A 12,985-nucleotide genomic window follows, 5' to 3' on the forward strand; every position below is an offset into this window, starting at 1 on the left:
CATTGTTCCGTTTCTTTGTTAACTTACATTCATCGTCGATCCAGCTATTCCAACTCCTTTTGCAGCTGGAACAAGTATGTTTGTGGACATATTAATGATAATGCTTTCAGGTGATTGTGAAGATCATCTGTTAATGTTTCATCTCCAGTACTTCTGTTAGCTACGGTTATTGTGGATACATTTCCCACTTATATGTGTCACGGAGACGGACACGAGATTATAGGCGGTGTTGTTATTCGAGCCCGGAGCTCTATGCCAGCCAGATGGTGATCCGAGTCTATATTGGCCCCCCTATATGTCCTGACATGAGGCGGCGGCGTTTAAACAGCTCGTGGTCCCGTCTGGAGAGACCCATGTTTGTTTGTGGACCGTTTTCCGGGCAAACCAGGCACTTCCAACAAGCATTTCATGTGATACTTTTAAATGAATAATCTGCAGTGCGTTATGATTGGTATCCTTAGTTAGTAAGTTATGGGGTCCAACGTATCACCTGAATACGTGCTCCGTTCCTATTTGACTGTTGAAATCTCCAAGTATGATTTTGATATCATACTTGGGACAAGCTTCTAGGGTCCCCTCAACCGCCTCGTAGAAGGTATCCTTGTCCGACTCTGCAGTCTCCTCTGTAGAAGTGAGTAGAAACCTTTTCACTTTTTTCAACCTTTTAATGACTGCAGTTTCATGTGCTTTCATATTATTCCTAGGGATGAATTTTCTGTCACCGGGTATAATTGTATAATCGCTTTCTTCCGATATGCCGAATGTCAAACAACTAGCTGACCTGGTTCTCGGGGCTTATTTGCACCAGAAGGCGTTTGGAGAACTTGCTTCTCCAGCGGATACATATTTCCGGTTACTCTCTTTACAGAGATATACTCCTCAAATTTCGACTAAAGCAATTCCAGCATCGCAGTTATTTTTCGGTGTTTAAATCCTTCGGGAACGAGTGGCACCGTATTGTGTTTAGGTGTGGGGATAAATAAATAAATGAATGATAAATAAATAAAGTTAATAAGAACAGATTGCCATACTTTATAAATTTGCACGAAAATCCTCCTTAAATTCATTCTAGAAGTATCAGTATATATATGATATAGGACATATAATAGTTCTGAAAAGCTTGAATGCAATTCAACTATTATTAACTAAATTTTCCTTATACCTTTTTTAAGGTTTTGTGTAAAACAAAACCTCATTAAAATCGATCCACTGTCTGTCAGTCTGTCTATCTGTCACACACACTTTTCTCTAAAACGGCTAAACTGATCCGAATGAAATTTCGTAGATAGATGGGAACTATGAAAATCCACAAATACAGTGAGTGACATAAATTTAGGTGGAGTATAAAGGGGGCCTTATCAGATATGTCGTGTAGGGTAACGAACGAAAGGTTCAATTAGTATAATACTCCGGGAAACTGATATTAGTTTTGGCGTGAGTTGCAAAGTGCGCGAGCAAGGAGCCAAAATATATACACTTAAAGTGAGACAGGACCCATTTTCGGATACTACGTAACCCAAAAAACCGTAAAAAATCAGGAAAGTGCCCTTAAATGAAATCTAGACTTCAAAATATGTCCCATTCCGATTTCTGCTTAAATAAACTTACTATTGATAATGAAGAACCACCCGAGACGTACAAACTGCCTTCATCCAGATCGAGCAGGCGGCAATGGGGGCGAGATCTTGGGCTGCACATCAATGAAGGCAAGACAAAATATATGGTGGCAACGTCTGCACCGAAGACGAATCAACCAACAACATCAAACCGCACTCAAACAGGAAGAATAAGGATAGGAGAATACAACTTTGAGATCGTTGATAATTTCTCCTATCTAGGGTCGAAAATCACAACCGATAGCAGCTACGATGTTGAAATCCGCGCACGGTTATTGGCAACCAACAGAGCCTATTTCAGCTTATAAAGACTGTTCCGCTCGAAACGTCTCACCATAGGGTCAAAGCTCTTACTGACCGTCCGTTTGTGGATAAAATCCGGCTCAATAGGTTACGGTGGGCGGGTCACTTAATCCGTATGGATGAGGATGATCCAGTCCGGAAAGTCTATAAGGGCAATATCTATGGTAGAAAAAGAAGACGAGGCAGACCCTGTCTAAGATGGAGCGATGGCGTAGGCCAGGACGCCAGACAGCTTTTTGGGGATATCGAATTGGTGGACGTCGGCGCAAAACCAGGATGTCTGGAGTTCCTTATTAAATCAGGCCTAGACCGGATACCGGTTGTTGCGCCGTTGATGATGATGATGAATGATATATTACCAACTTTTAGAAATTTACTGAAAAACCCGCGCCAGTATAGAGGACTATATTTCGCATACACATGCCACATTTCATAGAAATCTGGCAATTAACGCCAAAGTTACAGCAGTTCAAACTGATCAATTTCATTCGAATTTACCGCGTTCTAAGCCAGACAAATAATATGCTAACGTCAAAATTAAGGAGAATAATTGACATTCAAATGAAATATTAAAATTCCATTCATGAAGAATATACTTCTCCCCAGCCCTTTTTAAGATTTTGTGAGAAACAAAAGCTTATTAGAATCGATTCGATGTCTGTCTCACCTGATTTATTCGGAAACGGCTAAATCGATTGTTACGAAAATTGGTGAGAGCATGTGGTCTGTTGTTCCCTTTATACACAGTAAGTGGCGCCATTTTGTGTTAAGTTTAAGGGGGCTCCCAATACATGTGAATGGAGGGTGCAAATGTTTTTTCACAGAATGTAGGGTATTGGATGAAAGGGCTCAATTAGTACTTTCCCATACTGGTTCCATATTTGATATCGGGTGAAGCGTAGGAGAGTGGTCTCGTTCTCAGAACCTGTCCAACCGAAAATCTGAAAAAAATTACAACGGTGTATCTAACTGAAATCTAGGACTCGAAATATATCCCGTTCCTATATCTGCTCAAATAAAGTCAATAATAGTATATTAGCATATTTTAGAAATTTAACCGAAACCCCCCTGAAGTTCATGCTATGATAGAACTACTATATAAAATTTGGCATTTGCATAGGGGATAATATAAGGCACAAGTTTGAGAAGAATATCTAACTATTATTAACAAAGTTATAGAAGATGAAACTTTTACATTTTGTGTGAACTTCGTGCATTCTAAAACGTGTATGACGTCATCATAACATGTCAATTCGTCAAAACCACAACAAAGTGATCTCACTTGAATGGGAGGTCGCAGGGAAACATTTCGTTTTTGTTTTTTAATCATTTATATATCAATATTAATTACTCCAGACGTATATATGTATGTATTTATATGGTATTTTTTTTTTTTTTTTTTTTTTTTTTTTTTTTTATGGATGGAGGTGGAAATCTTAGAAAGACGCTGCTGCGCCAGGTTGCAGCAGTGTGTGGGATTCACACCCACTAAAACCACCCCCACTCTTCCGCCCCTCCCCGCGGGACCACCGTGAAGTATTACTTCGCGGGGGAGGCTCTGGTTCGCTATACCAGCTCGTCCATGTCACGTCTCCGTCGCGCCGCCTTCCGAGCTCGATCCAACTCCAGGAGTTTTGTCTGCACCACGGCTACTGCCTCATTTACCGCCATCCAGTTTTCCTCCGACTTCAACATCTCTTCCACCAGGTTGGAGGGCTCGATGTCCGCCCCTAAGATGCTGTTCAACCTCCTTTTCTGCTGCAGAAATCTGGGACAATAGAACATAACGTGCTCCGGGTCCTCGAGTGTAGCACCGCATTCAGGACAGTTGGGAGACTCGTCCAACTCGAAGCGATGCAAGTACTTCCTATAGCCACCGTGTCCCGTAAGGAACTGTGTCAGGTGGTAATTCAATTCTCCGTGCTTTCGGTTGACCCATTTCTCGATGCACGGGATCAATGTATGGGTCCACCTGCCCTTGTCGGAGTTATCCCATCGTTGTTGCCACTTGCCACACAACTCTCTCCTGATGGCTTTTCGGAAATCCGCATTCACCTCTGCTGGATTTGCCTTCCGTTTTTCGTAGAGCCAGTGTGCCTCGCTCGCTAGAAGATCTATAGGGATCATTCCTGCGATAACACACACTGCCTCCGTCGACGCCGTCCTAAAGGCGCTGCACACCCTTAGCGCAATTGGCCGGTATGCCGAGCATATCTTCCTTCGGTTGACAGCGTGGTTCAACGCTCCCGCCCAGACAGGGGCCGCGTATAGCAGGATCGACCTCACCACTCCCGCGATGAGTAGCCTGCGACTATACTTCGGCCCTCCCACGTTAGGCATCATCCTTGCAAGGGATGAGCTGGCATTTGCTGCCTTTTCTCGCGCATAATCCAAGTGTCCCTTGAAACTCAGCTTGGCATCGATCATCACCCCCAGGTATTTGACAACCGATTTTGAGACGACCTCACGATTACCAACCCGGATGGTAACCGTGTTGTTCTTCCTACGGTTGGTAATGAGGACCGCCTCCGTCTTTTCGTCCGCCAGGTCCAGCTTGACCATTCGTAACCATGACTTGATGGTATGAATGGCTTCATTTGCATAAAGCTCCACGTCCTCGGGATGCTTTGCAATTGCAACTACCGCCAAGTCGTCCGCAAAACCAATCAGCGTTGTCTCCTCCGGCACGCGAAGGCCAAGCACTCCGTCGTACATTATGTTCCACAGCAGCGGTCCCAATACAGAACCTTGAGGTACACCTGCTGTCACAATGTACTCCTTCGGCCCGTCGTCCGTCTCGTACCAGAGAAGTCTATCCGAAAAGTAACTTTCGATGAGCCGAGCCAAGTAGCCAGGAACACCCAGTTTGGCCAAAACGCCCTTAATCCAGCCCCAGTTGGCTGAGTTAAAAGCATTTTTGACGTCCAGCGTCACCAGAGCACAGCATTTGCCCATGGCCATTGCATTTCGAGCCAACTCCACGACCTTTGCTACTGCATCGACCGTAGAACGGGCTCGCCGAAACCCATATTGCCGCTCTGAAAGACCACCCGCAAGCTCGATGAACGGGAGCAGCCTGTTGTATATCACCCTCTCCAACATCTTCCCCATGGTGTCTAAGAGACAAATAGGGCGATATGAAGAGGGCACGCCGGGTGGTTTTCGAGGCTTCGGTAGCAAGACCAGTTTCTGCCTCTTCCACTGGGCGGGAAACACTCCTTCCGCCATGCACGATTCGAATGTGCTTGCGAACCACCTTGGTCTGGCCTTGACCGCCACCTTCAGAGCCCTGTTCGGAATTCCGTCCAATCCCGGAGCCTTGCTGTCCCCAATACGTCTGCAGATTTCCCAAAGTTCCTCTTCGGTAACATCAGGGATCGAGAAGACGTCCTGCTGAGCTGCCAGTTGGGGTTCTCTTTCGTCCTGCTCCTGCTGCGGGAAAAGAGTTGCAATTATTTGCAACAAGAGCCGTGGGCATGTCACCTGAGGTGACTTTCGCCCGCGGATCTTCTTCATTACAACTTGGTAGGCTGTACACCACGGATTCGTATTAGCCTCCACGCAGAGCTTCTGGTAGCATTCCCGCTTGCTTCTCCGAATGGCCTTCTTAAGGTTGCTTCGCAGATCCCTGTATTCCTCCTCACGCTCCTGGTGCTCTGGCCTTCCTCTTGTCCTGTGGGAAAGTCTCCTCGCTCGGAGACAAGAGGATCTCAGGGCAGCGATCTCCGTGTTCCACCAGTAGTTTGGCCTCTTGCCGTGGTGCAAACGTCGTCGTGGCATCGTAGCGTCGCATGCTTCGGTTACACGCTGAGACAGCTGTGTGGCCCTTTCCACCGCTGTTCCATCCGGATCATGGGCTCCCTCCAATGCGGCCAGGAATGTCTCCTCGTCGAAAGCTCCAATAGACCAGCCAACCGCCTTAGCCTTTCCACCTCCAGAGCGTCGTTGACTGCTTCCCCGGTTCCCAATGTGGAGGAAGATGGCCTGGTGGTCACTGTGGGTGTAGTGCTCACTCACTTGCCAAGCCATCCCCCTTACCAGTGAAGTGCTAACAAATGTCAGGTCAACGATCGAACCCGACCCTCTTCCTCGAAAGGTGGGCACGCATCCAACGTTGGCCAGCACGATGTCCAGCTCCGCAAATGACTCCAACAGAATTTGACCTCTGGTGTTCGTCGATCGGCTTCCCCACTCCAGGGCCCACGCGTTGAAATCGCCCGCAATGATTTTAGGGCTGCGGTCTCTAGCATCCAACACCAGACTGTCTAACATCTCCTCATATTGTGCTAAGGTTGCACTAGGAGGAGCGTAGCAGCTGTAAATATGGACACCGTTGACCTTCGTCCTTATAAAACCGGCTGCCGGGGGGGCCATGACTTCCTGAATGGCCTGTCTTCCGCACGCCCAGATTGCCGCGTTACCAGACGCATCCACCGCCCAAGTCGCACCGCCGTAGTTTCTGTACGGCTCGCAAATAACCGCGACATCGACATTCGACTCTCGAATGGTTTGCGAGAGCAGGTCCTGAGCTGCCTCACAATGATTGAGATTGATTTGTATCAATCTCATTTTCCTGTGCGGTTCAGCTCCCTCCTATATACCGGACATCTGCTGCTTCCCGCAATATGCCGGCCGTCCACGCCCTCTTTCCCACTACATAACATACACCGTGGATCTCGGGTGCAATCTTTGATGAGATGGCCCTCTTCCCCACACTTCCTGCAACTCCTCGACCTATCATGCTGGCTAGTGCATGCCGCCGCAAAATGGCCAAAATCGAGGCATCTGAAGCATCTCTTTAGAGAGATTTGTTCCCTGAGCCTGCACACGACCCAACCTACTCTTACCTTGCCCGCGGTAATCAACTTAATAGCTGATTCCGCCGGCAAACTAATAATAGCGGTCTGTGTGCCACCATATGCCTTCTTCATCCTTTTTATGGCACTCTGGTCTATATCGCCAAGGTTAAACTGCTGCTTTAGCGCAGCACAGATGTCCTCCCGTGAGGTGACTTCATCTAGGTCCTTGCACTCAACCACTATCTCCTGTTTCCGAGCTCTTACCTCAGCTTCCTCTCCAAGTACACTTTCCACCTTCCCGCGGAAGTTATCGGCCGACTTGTCGGCGGATTTACTTAACTCCAGCATCAGATCCCCTTTCTGTGTTCGCCTAATACGGCTCACATTATCCCCCAAATCCTTCAATTGCGGGTCAGACTTCACCTTTCGGAGGATGTCGGCATAGGACATATTTCCCTTCTTGGAAATAATTATTATTTCCGGGCGGAGCTTCTTTTTGTCCCTTTGCCTCTTGTTGCTCACCTTAGTCCATTGTTCCGGCCTCCGGGCGTTGGTTTTTTCCATTTTTGTAGGTGTTGTGGCTGCAATCGTGAGATTACCGACTTTCGCGGGTACTCTCGCCGGCTCCGCCTTCTTTGGTGAAGAGGCTTTTTTCTTCTTCGGGACTTGCTGTGGTCCAAGAGGCTCGCTGGTACCGTCTCTAGCCCGTTTTCCTGTCTTCCCGCCTGCTTTATCACTGGGAGGCGTCACCTGCGTTTCCCTTGTGACCTTGCCAACTGACGCTTGGGAATTCTTTTCTTCGAGTACCCTGATATAAGACAATTTAATGCCTCTTATCAAGGCTCGAATATTTTGGTGGATATTCCGCCTCTCCTTGATGAACTCGCACAGTTCATTTATTCTTTCCCCGAGTGTAACGAACGCCATTCCGGTATGTTCCCGTTTGCTTTCGCGCCTTGCGCCACAAGGAATGATCTCGATTAAGGGACTATTCGTATTTCTTTCAGAGTCCCGCGACGAATCTCGACTACCAAAAAGAACCATTGTTCTCGGTGGTGATCTCCCAAGCTTGGAACTCCTCCTAAAGGGATCCGGTGTGGACCTAATTTCCACTCCACCATTATCTCTTGTAGCATTAGATGCCACAGTAGCCAAGTTTCCCACTACTGAGGCACTGCGGTCGTTGGATATCGACGGCCGGGAGCCCGCTTGCTCACTCCCAAAAACCGCCGGCACTGGGTTTCCGAAGCCCTGCACCGTAAAAAAACTACTTTTCTCCTCTTCCATATTTGGTTTAATTTCTGGGTGTCCTTCCCATAGCCAATTTTTATCCACGGGTGGGCGTTTACTTCCCACCTACCCGACCTGCGCATAAGCATGCCCATACACGCACATCTCCGGATGCGTGCATGTGCATGCCCATGACACATTCGCCGAGCATTCCCTTATCCGCACGAAGGGACGCGCCTGATGGGAGATTTGGCAACTCCACACAGGGTATTTATATGGTATGTATAGGTAAATGAAGCTTTGAGATAGTGCCTAATTCAGATAGATATATTTGTACATTTAACTAGCGGTATTCAATATACGTACTTCGTCTGTACATATGTATGTACACTTTTGTGCATGAAGTAAATCGGATGTGTACGATCAATTTATATACGTGCATATATAAGCATAGTATTCGGTAATAGGCAATGTTTGTTTGGTTTGGGTGAGCATAATATCTACGTCTGTAATATGTACGTATTTCTTGTAGTTTGAAAAAAATATGAAGGAATATTTTGGGTTTTTAGCCATATAAGAATGGAAAAATGTGCGCAGAAACTTCCTCATATAAGATGAACACAAACCCTTTATATCTGAAGCGCCAGCTTCCGGTGTTTCGACTTGTTTATATCTGTAGTAGGGTAAACTCTTCGCATTTGCTAATTATATTAAACTCAGAATGTGAAGCATATGAGGTTGACTGTTTTCAATACAGGGCTTTCTATCAAATGATTTATTTAATCGCTTTCTAAAAAATAGATGGCAATGGAATTTTTATCTATGTGACACGGAGCAGATATGCACTAATCACCACTCACATTTTCTTCGTTTTCTTCAGCTTTTGTTCCGTTCACAAGCGGGGTCGGCTCGTTGTGATCGGCTTCGCCATTTGGCTCCATCAAATGCCTGATCTGGATGCTGTCTCGAGACGGTTGTTTTGGCCGGCCTTTTGATTGTTTACCATCGAATTTGATGTTCAGATCAATCTTGGCAAGTGAATTCTCATTAGCGCGAATTACGTGACCAAACCATAGAAGAAGCCTAACGATCACGGATATCCTCATTTCGGATGTGATCAAAACGTGTCATGCCACTAGTCTAATGCAACATCTTCGTCTCTATTACTGCAAGATGCCTTTCATTGTCTTTTATACTCGGCCAACACTCAGAACGATAGAGAGACGGAGACAGACGACATTACGGTATTTTTTTTTATTTGAGACGTTCGCTGATACGTCGATCACTAATAACACCAGTTGAGGAATGTCACTTCATCCAGGTTGCGTTAATGCGTGAAGCAATTTCATTACGCAGTTCTCCATTGGCTGATAGTATTGACCCGATATATTTAAATCGCTCAGTTCTAGGTAGGTTACTGCCATTGACAGAACTGAGTGATTTAAATATCTTGAGTCAATGCTATCAGCAAATCTGGAACTGCGTTATGCTCCTCACATAGGGAAACACAAAACCTTTTATACCTGTAGCGTCAAGCTTCCGGTTTCCCGGCTTGTTTAGTTATTTGCATATCAGTTTCAATTACTGGAGACTCATGTGTGTATGTATATCTATGTGCTAATGAAGTTTGCGGGTCGCGACCCATAAGAAAAGGTCTTTAGTTTACGTACGTTTGAGCACTGTATAAAGTGGAAACGCATGAAAATGGATTCGATCAGTATGCCGTAATAGGCAATTTAGGATGAGCACAATATTTCTGTCTTCGATATACATGTACAAATGTATATGTCGAAGTTTGGTAACATACGAAGGAATATTTTGAATTCTTAGCTATGTACGAATGGCAAAACCTGTATAGAGACACATAAGATGAACACAAAACCTTTATACCAGAAGCCCCCAACTTCCGGTATCCCGACTTGTTTCTTTCTAAACTGTGAACTTTCGCCCTTTGCTGTTCTGTGTGAATGCCCTCTCCAATTCTCAGTGCCATGGGCACAGAATATCTAATAGGCAGTATCCGCACTAAAATGCCTCGACTTGCAAATGTGTTGCGGAAACTTATCCGTACACATGATCGCCGCTAAAGAAGGGGAAACCATAACCTTCATCAAATCGTATTGGTAAGAGAGAGATGAAAAGAATATATCAGCCATGGCACTAATGCGTGCTCACCCATATAGCCAAAAGTAGTTTCACGTATTCATTTATACATAGACAAAAGTGTGCCAAAATCACCAACACATTGGCAAGTCCGGCGGCATGTCAAACACAGCTGATCCGGTTTTCATTACTTCTCGCTGATGCTCAAGGACAGAGCAATTTCGTGCGTACTCGCACTGATTTCCCTTCTTGAGGGGCAAGGAGGAGTGTGGTAGCTGTCTAGTATCTACCTATGGCCATGGGCACATAGGCAATCCTAGTGCCCTTCGGCCTCGGTATGGGAGACTGGTCCAGCCTCCACCTGGAGGCAACTTGCCGCCCTTTTTTGTTCCAGAAAACCAAAAATTTTGCCCGACTTTACAATAATAAAGAGAAATAAAAAGAAGAAAAACCGAAAAAAAACTTTTTTGGTTATAATTTATTTTTTTTTAAATATGTATATTTATAATTGTTTTATTTTTTTCTAAGAAATCACACAAATTTTTTAATTTGTCCTTTTTAATAATTATATTAAAAAAAACTAACTTAACTTATGGGAATGTCTGTTTGATACAAATGGTAGACATGAGGGAAGGTTGATGGGATAGCATCCTAGCAAATTCTACATGCACCCCATTGCAATTGGGAGCAATAAGTGACAGTTATACAACTGATATGAGTATACCGTTCGGTGCATAAAGTCTCCTTTCTCTTCAAGAATTAAGTCTACAACAATAGGACGAACACAAAGAGCATTGTTATCGAAGTATCATCGGTTCATCTTTAGGAAAAACTGATCAGTTCAGTTTTTCCCTCTTTCAACAACTGGAAATTTAGATGTCTACGGTTTTCAAATTTTATATAGATACGCAGATTAGGAATGATTCTAGATAATCCCAGGAATTAAAAAAATTTCCGGATAAATTGACAATGTTTAATTAAATTACTCACAGACTTTTCTATTGATTGAATAATTTAAAACAAAAAAATAGGATGCTCTGTCTGAGAAAAAATATATTCAGTGCACCATTCACAGATTGTAGATTCGTTTCAAATGAATTTTATGCCTCGAAGTGCATTCTAGTGCGCTTCACTTTAAATTGAATTTAAAGTGCAATTTATCCTGCAGTAAAAGATCCATCTGATGCCCCTATTGCAATATGTAATTATTTGAGTTGTCACACAAATGGTGATGGTATCCGTTCCTTCTATATACATACACATATAGTATGAATGAGTTAATTTCCTTGACACAAAAATACGTGGTTAAATGACATACATATATGTGCGGATGTTCTTACTGGATTGCCACACTTTTAAGGAATCTTGCAGGAAGCCATATGAAGTGTTGCTTTTCTAATTGGTATAAATGTAGTCATTGTTGATAAGATCCATCTGAAAGGTCAACTCCAAATCAAATGTGCTATTTAGATTGTCTAGGAGAATGGATAGATAAAGGCTGGGTTTTAAGGTTTTGTGTAAATACAAAATCTTATTAAAATCGGTTTACTGTCTGTCTGTCTGTCTGTCTGTCTGTCTGTCCGTCGCACCCATTTTTCTCGGAGACGGTTATAGCGATTGACACCAAATTTGGTAGAAAGGTGAGAACTGTGAACGGTCACGCATGTAGTGAGTTACATCCTTTTACGACGAATTTAAGGGGGGGTCCCCATACATGCAAAAGGGGGGTGTAAATTTTTTTCTCATCAAATATAGTCATGTGGAGTATCAAATTAAAGGTCTCGGTTAGTACTTTTCGATGCCGGCCTTAGTTTTGACATTTGTTGAAATGGTGCGGAGGGTTGAAAGTGGTCATTTTTTTAACGGACCCATTCTCAGGAACTACCAAACTGAAAAATCTGAAAAGAATCAGGGAGCTGCCACTATATGGTGCCTAGGCTCCGAAATACCCTCCATACCGATACCTGTTCAAATAAAGTTAATAATAGTATATTACTATAATTTTTAGTAATTGACAGGAAAACCCCCCTTAAGTTCACCCTAGAACCACAAAATTTTGCATCCATGTAAGCTATAGTATAGAGCATAATCCCACCAAATTTGATGAAAATCGCACTGTTACTAACAAAGTTATACTAGGTCAAAGATGTCGTTCCTCTGCAAATTCAAGACTATGAATGTCAATATCACTCGAAAGTGGCTATTTTCACATAATAAAATGCACGCCACTCAGTTGGTTGATGTCATAGCGGAGCGCTAGTGGTCTCGTTCAAGAGGGGATACTGTAAAGTTTTGTCCCGACACGGTTCAGTCGCCATCATGCGTTGGAATAGTGAGGAGCGTGCCTTTGCCGTTGAGGTTTACTTTTCAAGCGGATGTTCGGTTATTGCAACACAGGCCGCAAAACAATTGTTACATGGGTCACTACATACAGACAAACTGCAAGTGCGAAAAAAGGAAGAACTGGAGTCCCTCGGCCCGTTAGATCACCTGAAAACATTGAAGCAGTGAGAGCGTCAATGTTGCGATCGCCACGGCGTTCTGCGCGCAAACACGCATCTGCCCTTGGACTATCCGATCGTTCTGTGAGAAGAATTCTTCGTGATGATCTTCATTTTCATCCCTATAAGATGGCGATAGTGCAGGAACTTTCAGAACGTGACTTCAATTCTCGGATGAACGCGTGTGAGCTTCTTCTTGATGTCGTTCCCGAGGGTGCTATTGTTTTTTTAGCGATGAAGCCCATTTTCATTTGTGTGGATTGGTTAACAAACAAATCATGCCCTACTGGGCTGACACCCACCCTCGAGAATTGCATCAAAAGCCTTTGCTTTCACCCAAAGTCACAGTGTGGTGTGCAATTTCCTCAACTGGAATTATTGGTCCCTGGTTTTTTGAGGAAAATGAGGTTACAGTGACAGTGAATTCGGACCG

Source organism: Hermetia illucens, chromosome 4, assembly GCF_905115235.1.
Source record: "Hermetia illucens chromosome 4, iHerIll2.2.curated.20191125, whole genome shotgun sequence".
In the NCBI taxonomy this organism is placed as follows: domain Eukaryota; kingdom Metazoa; phylum Arthropoda; class Insecta; order Diptera; family Stratiomyidae; genus Hermetia; species Hermetia illucens.